At 35.8% G+C, this 21,909-nt stretch overlaps 1 protein-coding gene across 2 annotated transcripts in view; it reads left to right on the forward strand.

The window, feature by feature from the left end:
• The first annotated feature begins 18,733 nt into the window (after positions 1-18,733).
• The window catches only part of ARHGAP15 (Rho GTPase activating protein 15), a 575,155-nt gene continuing 571,979 nt past the window's right edge, over positions 18,734-21,909 (forward strand). Inside the window, exon 1 of one of the 2 annotated variants that reach the window (XM_074363591.1) lies at positions 18,734-18,883. The gene's annotated coding sequence lies outside the window, so the exon portion shown is untranslated. The remainder of the gene's footprint in view (positions 18,884-21,909) is intronic. The other variant, XM_074363590.1, reaches the window with a different exon arrangement.

Below are 21,909 nucleotides of genomic sequence, written 5' to 3' on the forward strand. Positions count from 1 at the left end.
GGGCTTGCCAAAGCCTGCTTAATTTACAGTATGGTTGAAATGATGTTGAAAAAAAAAATCTTGTGACATTGGTTAATTAAATTACATATAAAAACATAAAACAAAGGAAAATAAACCCAGAAGTCTTTTAGTTTTTTGTAATTCTTTAAATAATTTGATGTCTCTCAGTAATAACTTTTTATCATAACTACAGTTGCTAGTATCCTGGGACAATTCAGATCAGAGTCTCCTTAACTGAAGGAACACTGTAGTTTAAGGAGAGAATTTGAAGAACGAGGTGTTGGTCTTATATTGTTCTGTCAGTTTAAACCTGGAGCATTGCCTTTGGGCATGGCTGGTATCCAGCCTGTACGGATACAAGGCTATATCTGATATTTACAGGCAACAGTCATCTAGCCAATGTCTATGTCTTCCTACTGTTTAAATATTTTATATATCATCTTTGTTTATTGGATCTGTTCATTGTCTTTGGGGCAAATTAAACATATTACCTGAAATGTAATCTCAAAGTACCCCCAGAAAATAAGAAATGCATTTTAAATACAGTAAAACCTTGCAATAAATTGGAATCAGATATATAAAGAATGCTATTGGTCCTTCACTATTTATACTCTTTCATTAGAAAGTGAGCTTTTTTGCATCTTTTGAGGTGGGTAGGCAGAAAGCACAGAGGCAGCCCTGACTCAGGAGACAGGATGTGTTTTATATTTCCAGTAATTTTCTGCCCACGTCTCATCAAAGCAGCCTCCACTGTCTATTGAACCATGTGACTGTGAGTTTCTGAATTTACTATCTCCAGCCAAAAGTTCCTGGCAGCCACAAAACTCAGAATGGTCCCCATCTATACCTACACCAAAGTAAACAAGTACCACAAGGTGGCACCAAACCATGGAAGAAACCAACACCAATTTGGATTCAGTAGGTAAAGGGACTTCTCGCTGGATGGATGACAGGATAGCCCCTGTCATTTCATTAACCTCGCAAGGATACAATCCTAGGTTATGTATGATTTATTATTATTTGAAATATTATTGTTTGGATCCCATTTATCTCGACTTAGAGGGATTTTACTCCACAGGTAAATAATACAAGAAGAGGAAAAGGAGACATTAGTGAACCAATAAAGGCAAACAGGGAAGTTTTACATAATAAGAGTTGAGAGAGACATAGGAAGTTTGAGCTTAAACAGTAGAATGTGTACTGTGAAGGATGCCTATATGCAATTCTATAAGCTGAAGAAGGACTCAGTTATGTCTTTCCACATTGGCAGCATTTTCCTACTGTGTGACACTGCCCTGTATCAGCCAGTATCCCAAGAAGTACTTCACTAAATTAAGTGGAATAATAATAAAAGTTGTTAGTACAGATTGTATAACAAAACTTGATGGCACCCCTAGAAGAATACAGGATGAGCATCTAGGATAACATACTCTCAAACTGGACTCTGGCCTTCCTTTGATTCTTTGCTATGTGTATGTATCTCTGTGTGTCTACACACACACACACACACATGCACATGACACATATACGCACAAACACACATGCACATAGACACATACTCTAGAACTATTTTCATTAATTATGTAGTATATACTTAATTGTTTGTAACTCAAGATAGAGTATCTTGGTATATTTTGTATTTTGCTAAATTTTGTAACCTATGTAGTGAAAAATAAAAGTAATCATATTAATTGTTTATAATACTCTTTAGCTAAACTCTGATTTTACAGACCAAAAGCAACTATTTAATTCAATGACCATTTTCCCTTTCTTCCTAAGAAACAGAACACTAATTTTCTTTTAGGCTATTAATGTGCCTAGCTAAAAGATTATATATTTATAAACTGGTTTTTTCATGGCCTGTAGTGGCCAACAAGCTATAAGCAAAATTGTTAGGTGGAACATTTGGGACAGTGCTAAAAAGCACATCTGTCTTGTGATGCATGGAACTCAGACATGAAGGCAGGAGCTAAGATAGCTATCCTGAGACTATATGGGAAAAGCTAAAAGTGTCACAGGCATCTAGACCTTGAAATACTAAGTCACTGAATCAGTGCTGGCAACTGCCTATTTCTAGATTTCTCATCATGTGAGAGAAATAAACCCTCATGTGTCCATGCCACTGCCATTTTTTTAAATATGTAACTGAATCTAATCCTACTTGAAGTAGAGAGTAAATAGCAAACTGTCAAACATACAGGTGATCTAAAACTCAACATGAAGCAGATAGTCAATAAAGTGTTTATTGAAATGTATCAAGCTAGTATGCTGCATAGCTTTTTACTATTTATAAACTGAGTTCACAAACATTATCTTACTTGAGCATCGCAAAACTGCAAGTAACTCAGTCATTATTTATTAGGAATTTATTGTGTGCCAGGCACTGGACCAGTTACTGGAGATACACATGGTAAGCAACACAAAACCTTATTTGAACTAACAGAGCTCATATTACTGAAAAAGAGGTAAAATGAACAATATAATTTTTTTTTAAATTCAGTACAATAAAAAATAAATAGGGGGCCACGATTAAAAAATGTGGAACAGGATGGGGTGCTTTATAGAAATGTCAACAGAGAGATGGCATTCTAAGCTGAGATCTGTAGGAACCAGCTGTGGAAAGAAGAGGCAATGGTCACGAGGAGGAGATTCAGAGGCTCTGAGGCAGAGCAGACAGCTAGAATAAAGGCCTCCAGAAAGAAAGAGCTTGGCACATTCAAGGAACTGGACCATTAGTGGAGACAAAGTAACACGCAAAAGAGAATGTGCCTAATATGTCACAAAATCTCAAGAAATATTTATTGACTAAACAAATAAATGTTAACTACTGTGAAATAATTCTATCAATATAATTAATTATAATCGAGACTGAACCAAAATCTGAAAAATAACATATGCTAAAATGGCTCAAATTTAAAACACGAATCTGTAACTTATGGTTTATCAACAATACTCTCCTTATCATGAACTAAAATAGAATAACTAGACAACAGTAGAAGAACTCATTGACAATAACATTGACAGATTCTTAAACTTGTAATATTTTTTCAGAGTTTAAACTCACCTTTTGAGTATTGTTAATACTCATGCATTTATTAGAATGTCCATAAAACTTATCAGAATCTCTAAGATTCAAAGGCATTAGAGTAACAGAAGCAATTAAGTTAATTTTCAACATTTTCTTCACTTTGCTCTATGCATAGTCATGCCCCATCAGATACTAAAAGGGTTTTAGTAAAGTTTGTTGAAGAGAGTGGGGAACTGTCTTGAGAAATCAAGGTGTCAACTGTCTTCTTTCTGAAAGTATCTAATTATATTTGATCAGGACATATACAGAGTAAAATTTCTGAATATTTGTATATGATATTTGAGGTTAAAAATGAATAAAATATTTCATCTAAAACAGTTACTCCTAATGTCATTTTGTTGACTACTTTAACTTGCAGGTTTTAGATTATACTAATACTTTTTTAAAGTACATTTTTATTGAACTATAGTCAGTTTACAATGTTGTATAGATTATCCTAATACTTTTAATTTATCCAAGACATATACAAACTTGAAAAGAAAAAAATATTTACAATTACATGTTTACCCAATTTTCACAGCTTACTGTTTATAACCAAATTTTTGTGAGGAGGTTGTTAATTCTTCTTTCTTTGAGTATTATTGAGGTATAGTTTATTTCATAATACCTGCAGATTATTTTTGAATTTATAAGTTCAAAAATATTATAGTTCAAGCATTATAATGTGTTACTATATTGAAAGGACCTGAATATGCTAAGATAAAATTGCATGTCCTAGGATTTTTTTAAGTGAAGATTTTCTGTACCCCACATCTAGAAACTCTGATTCACTAAGTCACTGGCTAAACGTTGAAATTTTTATTTAAGAAAACCCTAATTTTTATGGTGCAGAAGTTTTGACCCGATTTGGGGGGAAATAAGCAAATAAGCAAGCATCGCTCTCAATCTTCTAGTTAGCCAGTAAAGGTTTTCCAAAGAGTTAACCATAGGAATAAGATAGTACTGTTTCTCAAGAGCAACAATATAGATTTTGTTCATTGTGTAGAAGGATAAATGTATATTTTTAGTTTTAATAACTAAGCATATCTTGAGAGAGAAAATGTAAGCCAGTTGAAGAGTCATTTTAGGATTTTTTTTTTTTAACTGGAAACTTTTCCCTCCTAGCTGTCTGCAGAAATAGATTATTTCTCCTAATTTCCTGATTTAGTTATAGTCATAGTGTACATAAAAACAGATTTGATTTTCTTGGAATCAAACATAAAATGAAAGCCAAGGCCTTATCACTGAAACAAGACAGCAGTTTTGCAGAGCTGTGTACATCCTTTGAACTCAGATGACATTGTCTCAGAGGAAAAGATGTTTGATGAGTTTTTTACACTTTAAAGCTCTTGCTCGGGAAAATGAGCTGGGGATCTCTTTTGGTAGAACTGAAGGGGGGTGGATCATTTCGTCTTCAAAAGATGAGGGAAAAAGTGTCATTTTCTATTTCCCTTAAGTATCATTCTTTCAAATACTTGTGTGACAAGAGGTTCAACAGGCTTAGATTTGGGGTTTTAGTTTCCCAGAAATGCATGTAGGACTTAAATGGCCCTGTACATCAAAAGGAACAGAGAGGGGGGGAAAAATCCCTTAGAAAGAGGAAAACAGTGCTACAAACTCTTGAAAAATATAGTTCATAAAATTGCTACAATCAATTCAATATCCTACTATTGAAAAGGAAATTAACAATTGAAACTCAAAACTGAATTAATTAACATTATGCACACCTAATTCAGGTTGTCAATGATAAACCAAGTGAGAAATGCTCTTTAGAGATAGACATTTTAAAATACATTGGTTCATTTAACAAATATATATCATGAGCCAAGTTCTATACTAGGTGCTATGTCCATATACAGAAGATGAAGTTAGGTTGCGTAAATAAAGCATAACTAGAAATAAGATGATACAGAGTATAAATAGGGGGGAAAAGGTGAAATGACCAGTGATTGGAATGATGAACAGCACAAGGAAGAAAAGTCAAAATTGGAAGGATTGATGTGTGAAGGGTCTGAAATTTTTGCACTTCTTAAAACTAGCAAATCCATCTGCTGCAGTTTCATAGACGGCAGAAGATAAGAGACTCCTGGGTCAGAGACAAAGAACTTTTACTCACTGCACAGCAAGCGGTGTGTGCTTCACGTCCACATCAGTTTCCCTTGCTCTGCAGGGCCCATGGATGCAATACGGGGATGGTTCAGACAGATAAATACACACAGTGGGTTTGCATCAAAGCTGAGGGATCTTAAAATTAGAAAATCTGAATTATGTATAAATTCAAACGTACTCAACCAACCTTTGCCCCAAAGGGAGATATAATCTTCATTATCCTGAGCAATGAAAAAAAAAATCCCCTCTGCTCCAGAGGACCCTTCCAAAGTTGTATGCTATACATAATTCTTAAAAAGCTACTCGAGAGCAAAGCCATTAATGCCTTATAGATGGCCCAAAATTCCAGAGATCCATGGAAGACTGTCTCCCAAGAAGATGTAAGAAGTTCAGCAGTTTCAAGTAGCATTCTGCAACACTGTGTCACTTTCTATCTTACTAGGTTTTTCATTAGACCAAAATATTACTGGCACAATTATTCTTCCATATGATCTTTTAAAACTCTGCTCAGCTGTATTATTCCTGAACAAAGCAATTAGAAATGTCTTGGCTCATTTATAACATATATAGGTGTATATGGCCCATGACAAACTTAGAAGGACATAGTTTTTTAGGTTTTCACCATATATGTTTTAAAAGTGATTTGAAAGGATTCTAACTAATTATTTGTAGTTATTCCTATTGCTGTCACTATTTTAGAGGGAGATATATCATTGTGGTATTTGCCAAGTCTAGCAGCTTTAAGCTGCTTTTTATAATTTCTCCGTGTCCTAATCATTCTCATTTCTGGCAGTGAACAAAGACAAGGCACTTCTGCTTCATTATCGTGTTCTTTCACAGAGCCCGTAACAGCACATCTGAACCTAACAAGACAGAAATGCTTTTATTGTGCTTCAGCATGAATCACGGTAGTGCTTTATTACAATCTAAAATCTTGAAATAACAACCTAAACTCTGTTTCTGATAATTTACGTAACCCAGAGAGAGAGGTAGCCAAGATGGAGGAGTGGGAAAAACTGAACTCACCTCCTCCTTTGGACACATCAAAATTATAACTACTTACAGAGCAACCGTCTATGAGAATGACCTGAAGATAGCAGAAAAAGATTTTTCACAACTAAAGACATAAAGACAGAACCACAGCAAGATGAGTAGAAGGGGCAAAGATGTCATACAGTCAGGACCCAGATCCCTGGGTTGGCAACCCCCAAACAAAAGAACTATCACAATTATATAGATTCTCCCCAAGAAACAAGGGGTCTGAGCCCCATTTGAGTTCCCCAGCCCAAGAGTCCTGCACCAGGAAGATGAGTCCCCAGAACTTCTGGCTTTGAAAACTAGTGGGGCTTATGTTCAGGAGAGCTGGAGAGCTGCCTGAAACAGACTCCATTCTTAAAGGGTGTGTGAAAAACTCACAAGCTCTGAGTCCCAGTGCATGGACAGTAGTTAGAAAGGGGTCTCTAACTGCTGATCTTAGAGAGCCTCCTGGAGAGGCAGAAGGCAACTGGGGCTCCCTGTGAGGACACAGACACCACACTGTAGCAGCCAGTTTTAGGAGGTCATTCTACCATGGTAACACCAACACTGTTAAATGACATTTTGGAATCCTCCCTCCAGCCTATAAGCACCTGGGAAATAGCCCCACCATCCAGCAGGCTGGCATGAGGCCCACATCTCCCCTCAGCACACAGACAGACCTGCAGGGTCCAGTCCCCGCCCTCCAGTGGGCAGCACCAGCCCTGTACCTACCCTGAGTCATACAGACAGCTGCCTGGTCCCAGCCTTGAGCCATCCCAGGCTATGCAGTCAATTGCATGGGAATCTATTCCACTTTCCAGCAGCCCAGGGCCATCACAAAAGGCATGGCCTCACAGCCAACCAGGCAGGGGGCCAGACCACCTACAAGTATGCTCACAGTAGTCAATCCTGCCACAAGAGAAGCACATGAAACCTGCATACCCCTAGAACATAAAGCTCTAGTGACCAGAGGAGAATATACTGCTGGGCCGCATAGGTGATCTGGAAGATGAAGTAGTGGAAATCATCTAACCTGAACAGAAGAAAGAACAAAACAAAATAAAATAAAATAAAATAAAAAATGAGGATAGTTTAAAAGACTGCTAGACAACATCAAGCTTACTAAAATTTGCATCATGGGGTCCCAGAACGAGGAGAGAGAAAGGGGCAGAGTACTTATCTGAAGAAGTAATAACTGAAAACTTTCCTAAGCTACAGAAAGGAAGAGGCATCCAAATCCAGGAAGCACAGAGAGTCACAAATGAGATAAACCAAAGAGAGCCACACAGAAACACTTTATAATTAAAATGTCAGAAATGAAAGATAAAGAGAGAATTTTAAAAGCAGCAAGATCAAAGCAAATAGTTATACACAAGGGAACTCCCATAAGACTATCAGCTGACTTTGTAGCAGAAAACTTGCAGGCAAGAAGGAAGTAACACAATATATTTAAAGTGATGAAAGGAAAAAAAAATACTACAACCAATAATATCCTACCTAGCAAAAGGAGAGAGAGAGAGAGTTTTACAGATAAGCAGAAGTAAAAAGAACCCAGCACCAGAAAACTGGCTTTAGAAGAAATGTTTAGAAGACTTACATGTAAGATCTGAAACCATAAAACTCCTGAAAGAAAACATAATCAGTCTGCTCTTTGACATCGGTCCTAAGCAATATTTTTTTTGATGGGGGGTCTGTTTCCTCAGGCAAGGGAAATAAAAGCAAAAATAAGCAAATGGGACTACACCAAGCTAAAAAGCTTCTGCACAGCAAAGGGAACCATCAACAAAATGAAAAGATAACCTACTGAATTGCAGAATATATTTGCAAATAATATGTCTGATTATAATATATCTGATTAAGGGTTAATATGGCCACAGACACATGAAAAGATGCATAACATCACTAATCAGCAGGGAAATGCAAATCCACACCACAATGAGACACCGCCTCACACCTGTCAAAATGGCTATCATCAAAAAGACAACAGATGCACTGTTGGTGGGATTGTAAATGGGCTGAGTCATTATGGAAAACTTCATGTAGAGTCCTCAAAAAGTTAAAAATAGAACTACCACATGATCCAACAATTTCACTTCAGTTTATTTATCTAAAGAAAATGAAAACAATAATTAGAAAAGATAGATGCAGCCCTGTGTTCACTGCAGCACTGTTTACAATGACCAAGACATGGAAGCAACCTAAGAACTTATCAATAGATAACTGGATAAAGAAGTCATAGTGTGTGTATATATATCTATATCTATATATATATATATATAGATATATATAGTACATCTTAAACTAAAATAATAGTATATATCTACTATATTTCAATTTTTAAAAAAACAACAATTAGAAAAGATAGATGCAGCTGTATGTTCATTGCAGGATAACTTCCAATAGTATGAGATAAATTATTTAATAACCAACTCTCTGAAAACTTTAATCCCAAGTTATAGCAATTGCCAATTTCTGTAGTAAATACCCCATCACGTCCAATTTCAAATTACCAACATGATATCACCAATGTCACATGATGTCAAGTTTGAGAAGATAGGTCCCTATTTGACTCTTGTAAGGTGGCTTAAGCCTGCTCCAGCATACTAATTAATGGATAGCTTCATCCATTATTTATACTTTCCATCTGTAACACAGCTCATTGGAAAATTGGAAGGCTACCATTTAATATGTAGTTGGCAAAACACAATTTATACCCAGGTATGATAAAGGCCAGGTCATCACAGAGAGATGAGAGTCCTCTCCTTCTGGTGAAGATAGGATTTATACATTACATTATTTACCAAAATAGAGAACACAGCTTTATCATTCAATAGCTTTCTTCACATTCAAACATGCCCATCCTGAAAACACAGCATGTTTCTTCAAAACTCAGCTCAGAAAAATCTCAGCTAAGGACAGTCAAACCTGAGCCTAACTCTCATCATAATTTACCCTCCTCTATTCTGTCTTCCCATTACATCTTCAAGTCTTTGTCAAGTCAAGGAAATCTTCAGTCTTTATCTCTTTGTTTTGCTCTTCCCTATTTTCTTTATTCCCTCCCTCTGGTACTCCTTTGAGATGCATGCTTCCATTTACTTTTTATTTATTCTTTCATATTTTATATCTTCTCAGTACACTTGGCACATTCTAGGATTTTCTTCTTGTCTATCTTCAAGTCTACTATTTTTTTTTTTGCACCTGTCATTTATTTTAATACGCCTTTAAAATGTTAATCTATGTATTTTTGTCTTAGTACCAAATTTTACTTGAGAAAAAGAGAATGGAAAACTATAGTTTTTGGCTGAGAGTTCCAGATAATTGGTATTTATTACAACACAATTGGCATAAAGTAATAAAGTGGAATCATCAGACATTTCACATCTGCATTACTTTTAGAAATTAAAAGAAAAAGCTTACCAGCTACATTGCTATCAAAGTGTCAGTATTTGTCATCTACTCATTAGAAAGTAGATATTCATTTTAAGGTTATTTCAGCTCTAAAGATGTGAAATACAAGTTGCTGATATATTTCATGAGACAACTTTTTGTTCCATAAGTAGTTTTTTACACAGATATCATCTTCAGTTTCTAATTCACTTCTACAGAAAGGAGATGAAGGAAAACAATAAAAATTATAACCTCACTAATTCACAGAATTGCTTATTTTTCAGCTAGAAAAAATGAACACATTCTACCTATGATGATGTAAATGATCCTCTTATTATATTTTGAGACTAACAAATTCATTTGAAGTAAATTATTTTTTTAAGTTATGTTGTTTCTTAACTCAAGAGTAACTAATGCTTGGTCAAATCTACTCTCCAAAAGTTACACCTAGAAAATGATTATGTAAATTATTTAACCCTTGATATATAATGATATATTTATATATTTATCAAAGAAAACTGTACAATGGCGGAATATTTCAGTTAGAAGGCAACATAATACAGGACTTTCATTCTAATTCATGACCCAGGATTGGTATACTCACTATGGTACAGTTAAAAGAGGGTCGTCTTTCTACTGCTAGAAAAATTCTCTGATAATAAAAGAACATATTATAAGTCTTTAATACGTATTTTTAAACATTCATATTTGGTTCTTATGAAAATATATGTCTTTTTTAATGGAGCTTTGGTTTTTTGGTGAAATCTATCTCATTTCTAATTTCTTATTCAACTCACTTTGTAGGTATTTTCAGATTGCCTATAATCTCAAATTCTGAGGAATCTGTTTATTCTTGTTTTTTATGCTGACTTTTGTAAATGGTTGATGATTTTTCGATATGCAGCACCATTTTCATTGTGAAAGTATCTTATGTGGATGGAGTTGGATTTTCATGCACTCTAGCTTGAGGAAGTGTTAGCTACGTAGTAGTTTTGCATTGCTTCTCCCATAAGCTACCTGGTTTCACTGGTCTAAAAGCAATTTTACATGAATTTTCATAGACTTGGAGTTTCCAGTATTGGATAATATATTATGCATCTGAATCCTCAACATGAATTGGTTTCCAGTTTCTCACAAAGTACTTTTTCTTTTTTTAACCCAGGACTCCACAGTATTGACAAACTTTCTTGTTTTTTTTCCACTTTAGTTTCTCATTTGTGTTGGTTGTAACCATTCTAGAGTCCTTTCTTTAAGCAAGAATCAGTTCTAACTGCTGGCTTTGGGCAAGTCCAGTGCCATCTCTTCATTTCCTTTAGAGTATGAAAATCTCTGACCCCAGAGACTTCAATCTGCCATAGCAGCAAAACAAACAAACAAAAAAGACAAAAACAAAAACCCTGCAATTTTACTCCTTTAGCTTCATATTTCCTTTTTAATCTCATCTTTCAGTGAGTTTTACTTGCTTTTCTGGGATGCTTAGCTATGTGTTTAACATTGTGTTAATTCAAAGTTTTTCTTGCATTTCTAAGTGTTTGCAGTGATATGGCAGATATCGGCTCAATAGGCAGTGTTGCTAGAATAGGAAGTCTTTTCATTATGACTTGCATATATTCCTATAGCATGAACTGCATGTTTTGTAACTAGCTTATTTTTCTTTTCTCTTTCTCTCATTAGAGGGATATCCTCAGGGGCTTTCAAAAATCGCTGGAGGCCAGGAGGTATGGCCTATATGCCTGGGACTGAGCTATGTATAGATAACTAGAATCTTAAGGCTCCAAAAGTATATTCCTGAGCCAGGAGCCATGAGACTTCTCCTTCTGGCCACTTAAGTTAATAAAAGGAAGACAGCCCTTAGCCCTGTTACAATCTCCAAATGTGTAAGATGAAAAGAATAAGCCAAGATGTGATGACAGTGCCTTGATAGAGGTGAAGGGGATAAAAAAGAGGTGAAGACTTCTGTCTCGTCTCACTTTGTAGCACAGTGATTTGCACGATGTGCATAAAAACTCATTCTTACTTGGCATTGAGTGCCCTACAGAATCTTGCCCTCGTTGCTAGCTTTCTAGACATATGTCTCCTTGCTTTCTTCAAATTGCCAAACTTTGCATTTGTTCTTTCTTCTGCCCAGACTACTGTTCTCCATATACATCAGGCTCCTCCTTGATTCTTTTAATGTCTTGCATCAAAAGTCACTTTGTCAGAAATGTCACTACTGAAAACCTGTACTTAGCCACCTTCATCTAGATGCTCTCCTTTTTCTCCTGTTTCTATAAATTATCTGCGACTTAATGCCAAGGCCAGGTCCTCTTCCTTTCACCTACTCAGGGCCGTTGTTTCAGGGAGCATCCCTTTTAGACACTACATCAACTAATTATCCCTGCATTATTCCAATCAGCATAGAATCAAGCTATTATTCTCCAGTCTGAAAAAAAAAAAGGTCTGTCACCTCTTTCCCCTCAAGACATTACATATCTAACACATATTAGCTTCTTTTTAGATGATAATTTCTTAGAATAGTTGTGTATATTTACTATTTGCTGATTGTGCTTTACTTTCTCCATAGCTCTTACCACTCTTGGACATATTATTAATTAATGTGTTTTTATTCTTACTTGTTTATTGTCTGTATGACTTCATCCAATGAATTTAAAGTCTTGAAGAAATGTATCCTTGGAGTTTGGTGTTGTGTCTAGAATAAAATAAATACCTCATATACCTTATATATAATTGTTGAATGAAAAAGTAACTGAGTGCACACATTTTTTTTTCTACAATATAGCACTTCGTTGTAAGAAATGTCACATTTCTTTTATTTCTCTTTCTATAAATAATCTAAGTCAGGCCTTGTCCTTACCTACTTTCTATGGTGAGAAATTAAATTTCTATCATACTTTGCCCACCAGTTCTACACCCAACTTTCAGTTCTTGAAACTATACAGGATTCCTCATTTCTTCTGTAGTTCTCAGGGAAGTTCCTCAGGCTATTATAAATGTTACTGAAACACTTCTTGTCCAGGTTCAGGGGCATAGTTTGAAACCGGTGGTTCTGATGCTCCTGGCAAAATGTGGGGTATGGAGATGTGTCCACACTCCACCCCAGAATCCTCACAGCACTGGACTACTTCACATTGTGTTCTCTTTTAAAACCTCTACCTCTTCACGTCATTTTCCCTTGTTCTATTTTTCATTCCCATCTTTCTACTTTACTGACAAAACTGTTGCGATCAGAATAGAACTTCCATTGACCTCAAATACCTCACCTACTTACATATTTGTGCCTTGACTATGTGTTCTGGCTTCATTTCTGTCACAATGAAAGAACTGTGCATGCTTTTAGCCAAGGCTTAGGTCATAAAGTTACCTGTGCCTGAGATCCTGTTTCTGCTTCTCTGCCTGAGGACAGTGTCCCACAACACTTTTCCCATCTGGAATCAACCATTTTTCCCTTCTATAGGCTCATCCCCCAAGGGCATACATACATGCTGCTATTCTCCCACCCAAAAGCAAACAAACCAAGAACAAAAACAAAACTCTGACGCCATCTCTCCCTCAAGAAGCCACGCTATTTCTTCTACTTCTATTCTTTCCTGAAGAGTAAAAGTCCTAAAAGAATTACCTACCTGCTACCCTCAATCTATTAAAATAAGATATTTTCATCCAGATCCCATTAAAACTGCTTTTGTCAAGGTCATAATCTTCTATGTTGCTGAAGGTAATTTTGCCTTTCATTTTACTTGAGTTATCAGCAGCATTTGACAATTTATGAATCTCTCAACCTTAAAAATGTTTTCACTTGGTTTCTAGGACATCACATTAACCTGTGTTTTTAACTCCTTCCTCCCCAGCTGCCTTCTAAAAGTCTCTTTTCCTATTTTTCCCCCTCTCTTCTAATCTTTAAATTGAGCATGGACAGTTTCCTTGGAACTTTTCTGTTTGTTATACAGGCTCACTCTGCAGGCTATCCTATCCAGTCTCATGGCATTACATGTCATTTTTCTACTGATGACTTCCAAATTTATATCTAACCTGGACTCCTTCCTTGACCTCCAGACCTTCATATCTAACTACATATTAGTCAACTCCACTGAAATAACAAATAAGTATCTCAAGGTTATCATGTACCACAACCCAACATGTCCCAATCCACCAGCTCTTTTGAAGTCTTTTTTTTTTTTCTCAGTTAAAAGAAGCTCCATTTTTCAGTTGTTCAGGCTGCTCAAAAGGAAATGGCTGTTGAATCCATTTCAGAACACATCCAGAATTTGACCATTCTCTATTATACCTGCTACCACCACCTTGGTCCAAGTTCCAATCATCTCTGCCATGGATTATTGCAATAGCTTGCTAATTGGTTTCTCTGGTTCTATTTCTACCTCCTTCATTCAATCCTTCTTGCAAGAGACAGAATGATCATGTAAACTCAAAAGAGTCAAATTCTCACTCAGATTTTCAAAAAGGGCAGGGAAGCCACCTGGTCTAGGCCTCCATTACTTCTCTGACACTGTCCCCCATACTCCTCTCTCACTCCTCTACAGTCACACAGACCTCCATGCAGCTCTTCAGCCTTTCTGGACACAATTCTCAGAAAGGGTTCTTGCATTTGCTATTCCCTCTGTCTGGAATACCCATCTCCCACCTCGGAATCCACACGGCCATCACTTTCTTTAAAGTTTTACTTCTCTTGGTGAGACGACTCTTCTCACCTGATCTAAAACTTTCTGCCTTCTAAACATTTTATGTGTTATTTCACTGCTTTCATTTTTCTCTCCTTATTAATAATTACTGTCATACATATTATATATTTTAATTATTTATCTTTTTTTTTTTACCTAACATACAGTATATCTAAAGCCTACTATATTGTCTGGTACATAGTAAGTTTTCAATAGATGAACAGATGTTGCCTCCAGATTAAAGTGTTTACCAACGCTGGGCAGCTTACTGGGAGTGGAGCAAGCTCTCCTCCAAAGAGGGGAACCCCTATTTCTCTCTCACCCATGTCACAGGAAATATAACTCTTTCTCAGTCTAAGTCAAGCCTTTCTTCTCTTTTCTACTCTCCTTTTGTGTCTAACTCATAGCATCTGTTTAGAGGGCCTAGAAACTTCCATGTTTTTTTTTCTTAATCATATACAAACACACAGATACAATACAAGTAAATATTACCTGAGCCACAAGAACCAAAACTGAAATCAGTTAAACTGTTGTGATAAAGGAGGGAAAACAATTCTGGTGACAGATTTATCTGAACCTATATTTATACCAGAATTGGGTGGCTGGAACTTAGGGCATGCATTTATTTTATTTTGTCTTTTTTTTTTTTTTTAAACAGATTTCTTGTTAGAATGGCTTCAATTTACAGTTCTACCATCAAAATAGGAGAATTCTTCTGTACAAATTCTTATTCAGATTTTTTGCCATTTCAATAGGAGCTAATTTAACTTGCTTTTACTGTGACTACAGGGAGTGTGAGTCTCTACATACTGGTGGGTATTAGTGCATTCTTTTTCATGAATTGTTTTTTCAGATTTATTTCCCACTTGAATGTCCTATTAATTTGCACAAGTCTTTTGTGAATCTATATATTTTCTACTGGTCTGTTATTTTTCTATAACTTTGTCTATAGTGTTTTATAATTAACAGAATTCTTTAATCATTGTATAATCAAACCCAAATATTTTTGCTCTTTTCCTTTTAATTTAGAGAGTACTGTTTAGTAAAGTTACATTTTTGGAAAAATTTATTTCATCATTGTATTGTAATAGCATCATAGATTTACCTTTCAAATGTAGATTTTATTCCATCTGGGGTCCATCTTTGCATGTAGTCAAATATAGAGGCTCAGCTCTATTTTCTTCGATTTAGTGAGTTTGTCTTGCCAACATTATCTACTGAAAAAAAAAATCTGTTCTTTTTGTTTATTTTATGATGCCATATTTGTCATATATTAAGTTCTCAAATAATATGGTCTGCTCTTGGGCCAGGACTGAAATGTTTTTTAGTACTGTGGCTTTGACTATGTCCATATCTGACTAGCTGTCATCAGTCTTTGCTGTTCTTTTTCAAAATAAACTTAGGTGTTTTTGAATATTTGTCCTTCTGTGGAAATTCTGGGAATAGCTTGTTACATTCCTTAAAAATCCAGCTGCAAGTACAATTGAGATTTTATTCAATCTATTTGTTGATTGACTTGAACAGATTGGTGCATTTTCACTGTTACTTTTCTTATCTATGAACATAGTATATTTCCATGTATTCTGACATTCTTTTAATCTCTTCAATATAGATTTAAATTTAGAGAACTTTGAAGAGATCTGATTTTAGTGTGATTTCCAAGAATGATTCCTACCTGCTAAGTCTATTATTCTTATCAGTGAAGAAGCAAAAAGAAATACCAGGGGTGAAACATGTCCTCAGTATTATTTACTTTGAGTTGGGCGGCATAAAAAGTGGTTAGGAGATAGCACAGTAATTTACAACGACTCTGGGGTCAGATCCCCTGGTTTGACTCCTGACTCTACTCACTATTATACCAGGCAATTATTTAACCTCAGTTTCCTTACAAGAAAGAAAAAAAGGCTATAATAACATTGGTTAGCTCCTAAGGTTGTTGTGAGGATTAAATTAAAGAATAAATGTGAAGGGTTTGGTACAATTGTTAGGCAGTCAGATAGAAATGAGCACCAGGCAAGGAGAAGGGAATGGGGAGGGATTTACCCAGAAAATAACAGTACACCTGCACTCAGAATAAGGGGCTCCAAAAACTTCTACTTTCTCTAAATGAAGGTCAGCAAAAAAGCCAGCTAGAATCAGACACTGCAGCTGCGCAATAGAGAGAAGGACTTGGCTTAACTTGACCCAATGCTCATTATAATGTAATTAACATTACAGTTTGAGCCCCCTCCCATAGATTTCTCTGTGTGTATCATGGGTAAAAACATGCATAAAAGAGATGGGCATACCTGAGGACAAGGAATGGGAGCTGTCAATCAGCCTGAGCACTCAAAGAACTTGAGCCATGAATCAATCAATCACGAAAATGCCCCCTAAGAAAATGTGCTCTATTTAATGTCTTCTTATACATGATCAAAAATAAATATTGAACATTCATATCTCCAAGTAGGTGTTTGTATTTATTTATTCCCCAAAAGAGTAAATTGCTGATTTATATTTTTCCTATTCAAATGTCTAATATTAGTGTTTATATTTCCTGAGGCTGACTGGGATTTACAAGGGCTTAAATTGAGAAGGATGTGCTGAATTTTTCTGATGTTTCTTAGGATGCATTAGCATTTCTCAGCTCATGCTAATGTATATATATCAGCAATTCTTCATTATTTACAAAATATTTAAATCTATTTACTTGCTTTTGTTGGAGGAGATTGTTGAGAGAATGTGACCTCCAGTTGACCCACAAACTGGACCCAGGGAATTGGAGGCACCTTACCTCCTCCCCTGACCTTGGAATGTATGTTTTGCCCACTGTTCCCACAGTGGGTGCCGTTTTTAAGGATGCAGCCTTGAGAGAGCTATGTGTTGTTGAGACTGTCTAGACCATATACATGACTGTATCTAGGTAAATCCTCTATATAAACCTTTTAAGATTCTGGTGTTCAGTGCGAAGATCTACTTGTCTTGCAGCCACCCAAGACAATCCTTGTATGTTAAGTTCCCTGGCTTATTAAACCTGCCACCTCCCAATCTGGAGTAGTCTACCTCTTTCTTTGGCCTTTTCTTGCCCTCACTGTACAGGGGCCAGTTTCAGGTTTCACCCAGGGAGGCTGCCAAGTATACCAACTAACAATTTTATTCTGGGAGATAGATGCTTTTTATTTGCATGTCCTATTATATGGAAAAACAACCTGAATTTCAGAGAACTTAAGTGACTTGGCCAAGGTTAAACAAACAGCAGTGTCAGAACAAAAGCCTGAAATATGGTTTCCTCACTTTCATTATGATGTTCTATAGTCTCCTCAATGTTAGGTAGGAATATTGGGTACAAATCTTCAGGGCTTTAAAAACTTAAAAAGGTGCATCCCCGAATGACAACTGACAGTAAGTTCTAGGGTTAATTGGAAATATGATTTTAAAAGGGAGAGTCCTCAGGAAATTAGATTAATTTTCATAAACATGCTATGCTGACTTTGGGCCATATATGTCAAATATATTTTCAAAGATTGTCTTTATGTGTGCCAAACATTGCACACCAATGATTTCTAGTCTAATTGGTTTTGGTGACAAGAGAGTGTGATTTAACTTTCTTATATATTTGGAAGGGAAGCTATTCTTTTTCCAAATGTCTTGCCAAGCCTGGACATCTAGGAGCTTATTTCTTGAACTTCATGGTTCAATAAAGATGCACACCCTGTAGTTATTTTGAGCCCCCACCCCCCCAATATGTCTTGGGCTGGTTGAAGTTTGACATAGATGGGCACATAGCAGCATGCCAAAATGATACCCCTTGGATCCTTTATTTTATTTTTCTTCTTAAATCAGGCCACGAAATGAAGCACTCAGCCAGAGTAAAAGCTCTTCAGCAGACTTCAGAACTACTTAGGAAACTGTCAGGGAGGACACACCTGTGTGAGAGCCACCACCAGAGCAAATGCCACAGCATGTGCTTGATGAGCACTTTCCTTTCCCCCAGGTGACAGCGGGGTCCTGGGCTGTGTTCTGAGATTGTAATGCAACCTGTCCAAAGCCTCATGAACTTAGTAATTCTTTGTAGGTCCCTGCATGAGTGAGATTCTGTCACCAGCTCTGTGAATTGGAGGTGGCCCTTATCTTCTCAAGTCAGTAAGTGGAGCCTCCCGAAGGCATGTGGACACACTCCAGCCGACGAAAGAGAACAGAGGCTTAGTCTTTGAGCCCTTGTTAGAAGGCAGAGAAAGAGGAAGTGTCCCCAGTGCTTACCAGGCTGCTGCTTCCCCTGCTAAATTTTTAACCGCACATTTTGCCCCATTAAATCAGAATTGATGAAACCCTTACAAGTGCGTAGTGTCTGAAAATTGAAAATCACATTGAAAAATAACAACATTGTTGACTATACAAGACAATTTCTTCAAATTGAGAAATGATGTGATGTGTGTGGTTAACCGTATCTACGCAGGAAGTGGTTTTATTTAAAAGTTTTTGTGCTCACCCCACCCCCTGCTTTTTTTTTCTCCAGTACTGAAATTAAGCAGCATCCAACCTAGGCCTACTCTTACGACATGTGACTTTACTGTTTTCCGTTTTTGTTGAAAGAGTCATTAACTGTTAGAAGTTGATGGCAGTTTCAATAACAGGTCAGCACTGAGGAAAGGTAAGTGCATTTAACTTCATATTGGGCGTGCAATTTCAATTTGAAAATGTTTGGCAGAGTATCCTGCGTTTCTCTGTGAACGTATAAACTCTTCCTATAAAGTTGTGATGTTTTCACTTGTAATTAAAATACCAGTTTGTTTCCTTTGGTGTAGAAAAGAATATTGTTTTTATATTTGCAACTGTTAATTCTAAAATCCTTTTAAAGATATTATACTAAGATTTCATACAAAAATATTAAAGATAAAATAAGATATAGTTTTAGTTTGAAAGTGCTTTTAAAAATAACTACTGGAGAAAATGTAGGACTTTGCATCTTTAACTGACCGATTCATTAAAGCATGTACTCTTCAAGATTCAGACAAAAAAGAGAAAAGGGCACTTTGTAACAGTAAGAAATAATATCTGAATTGTATGCAGCGTGAAAGATACTGTAAAGTGTTGTATTAAAGTTTGCATTAGAAACCTTTGGAAAGGTATAGTTTATTAAATGTGTAGTTTATTAAATAGCTATTAAAAAGCAAGAAAATTTTAAAATGCAAAAGAAAGCTCTTTATCATGACATTTAATTTCTTCCCCCTAAATTTTATTTAAGATATAGGGTGAAATGAGAACTTTTCTATTTTATAAGCAAACTCTATGTTTAAAAGAGAAGTCACAGCTTACTTCACCGAAGGTTACTTCTGGGAAAAGAGGCAAATTAGACATACATTTCTGTTATTTACTTAACTATATAATTTTCCTTCTTTGAGATTTCCAAAACAACAACCTTAGAAATTAAAAGGATTTGTTAATCATAAACTGACAAGAACTTTTCTTTTATATTCACTTCTTGCTTTTACAGAATGTCTTTGTATGCTGTAATATATGTACAAAAAATATAAAAGTATTACTAATCTCAGAGACAAATACCTAAAATAGATCTGACTGTGGATTTTGGAAGGAATTTTAATGAAAGCTCCAGATATGATCCACTCTTCCATGATATTATTTTTATTGTGCTCTTGGATGAGGGAAATGATGGCCCCCACACCTATTTTTTTGTGTTATTAAAAAATAGTTATAGGGTTGATAAGTGGCAACAATTTTCTTTTCTTTTATTGTCTTCTATTGAAAGACTCATAAATTTTTTTTTGATGTGGTCAATTTGGTAGGAAATTATTAGTTATACTAGTACACTCCATGTTAAGACCTCTTCAATTGTCAATACTGAAGCTAGCTACTTGTGGACAATTAAATATATTATGAAAAAGTAGAGATTAGGACTTGATGTTCAATACATTTTTTATTGTTAGAGTGTAAAAGAACCCTGGCAATATGTATTTGCTTTGATATTCTGATTAGCTTTTCAGTTTGCTGTGTTCCCTCACAATGGGAAGCGTTACTTAAATCTGTCCTTGATATTGTGGTTCTGAGCCTCTGCATTTATAAAGGCTGTATAATTCAGATAGTTTGGGTTGATAAGTTATTACTTTATTTCATTTGATTATAAGAGATCATCACATGAATAAATATATGTAGTACTTACACTTTAGCAAGAATGAATATCCACATAAGCATTTGGCACTGAAAAAAAGTCCACCACAGTTTTTTAAGTGATTTAATATTTTTAAAAGCTAAATTCCTTCTAAAATGATTGTTTCTTACAGAAACCATTAAATTAAAATGGAAATGTTTGATGGAGTGTGTGTAAAATTAAGAATTAATTAAATATACTAAACATGGATTTATGAAGAGCCACAAGTTGAGAAGAAAGACTTGTAAACTAAAAAGCTCTCAGAGCTGTTTGTAAAAATTTGTAATGCGTTATCTCTTGAGCATACAGACCAAATCTTGAGAGGGTAAATCACAAATGAGTTACTGTATCTTTATACATTTTAAGTGAATAAGAAACAAATTTTGGTGAAATAAAAATAGTGTGGAGGATCTCATTTGGAAAGTCATTTCAAAGCTGATTTGTGAAAAAATATACATTTCCACTTGGGGCCAGGATTCAGCAAAATTCAGAAGGAGATATTCTCCCCTTCCCCGTTAATATTCCTTTTCTTGTCCTTTTTTAATGCTCTGTCCTGGAGTGGCCTGCTCTGTCCCTAACTTCAGGTCCCCAAGCCTTGGTACCTAGAGAAATAGACTCTACTTTTCTCTTCCATCCCACACCCATTGTTCTTAGAACATAATCATCCTATTTCCCAGCACTTAGGGCATCTGATAAAAATAATCCTTGTGCACAGGAGAAGACTCCAGGGCTTTTTTCTCTCCTAACTTCTTATCCAGATCTCCACTACTCCTTGCAGTAGAATTTGAATAAGGTCTCTTAGCAAACAGGATCCAAAGGAACAGCTAAATATTGAAGACCTCAGTCTCAGGTGAGGAGACTGATGCCATGACAAACAGTTTGGGGGAAATATTTGGGGGGAAAAAGTGTTTTGTTAACCACTGGTCCTGTCTGTGGCATTTAAATTTCTAAGAATGTTTTATACAAAGGGTCCATCACAGAGATGTGTCCTTTTCTCTAAGATATTCCTGAAGAAATACACACTTTTCTTGTAGTAGATGAAAATTAATTACACTACATCTTCAGACTATTTTGGTATTCCCACACTCTTAGAAATACTTAACATAATCAATTGTTTTACATATGTATTTTAAAAATTATTTACTATCCTGAATTTAACACTTTGGGTACCATATTTTTTCCACGGCAGGATAAATGTTACACAGCTAAACTTTAAAATGTGCTTGTAAGTATTCTAAATTTCAGCTGGTAGTAGACAAAACTCTTTTTGTTTGCAAACGATAGAAAAAAAAAGTTAAAATCAGCGTGGGCAACAGAGATAGGCACTGATCTGTATAACTGAAAATCTAAGGAAAGTGAAGTCAGACAGGCTGGGTCCAGGAGCTCACAGTTATGAAGATCGTTTTCTTCATTCTTTAGCTCTCTTTTTTCACTTTGCTGTAAGCAGTCTCTGGCAGAACATCACACTAAGTTGGCCAGAAAGCTTGAGGTTTACATCTGACCCTTTCAGC

Source organism: Camelus bactrianus, chromosome 5 (assembly GCF_048773025.1).
Source record: "Camelus bactrianus isolate YW-2024 breed Bactrian camel chromosome 5, ASM4877302v1, whole genome shotgun sequence".
NCBI classification, from domain to species: domain Eukaryota; kingdom Metazoa; phylum Chordata; class Mammalia; order Artiodactyla; family Camelidae; genus Camelus; species Camelus bactrianus.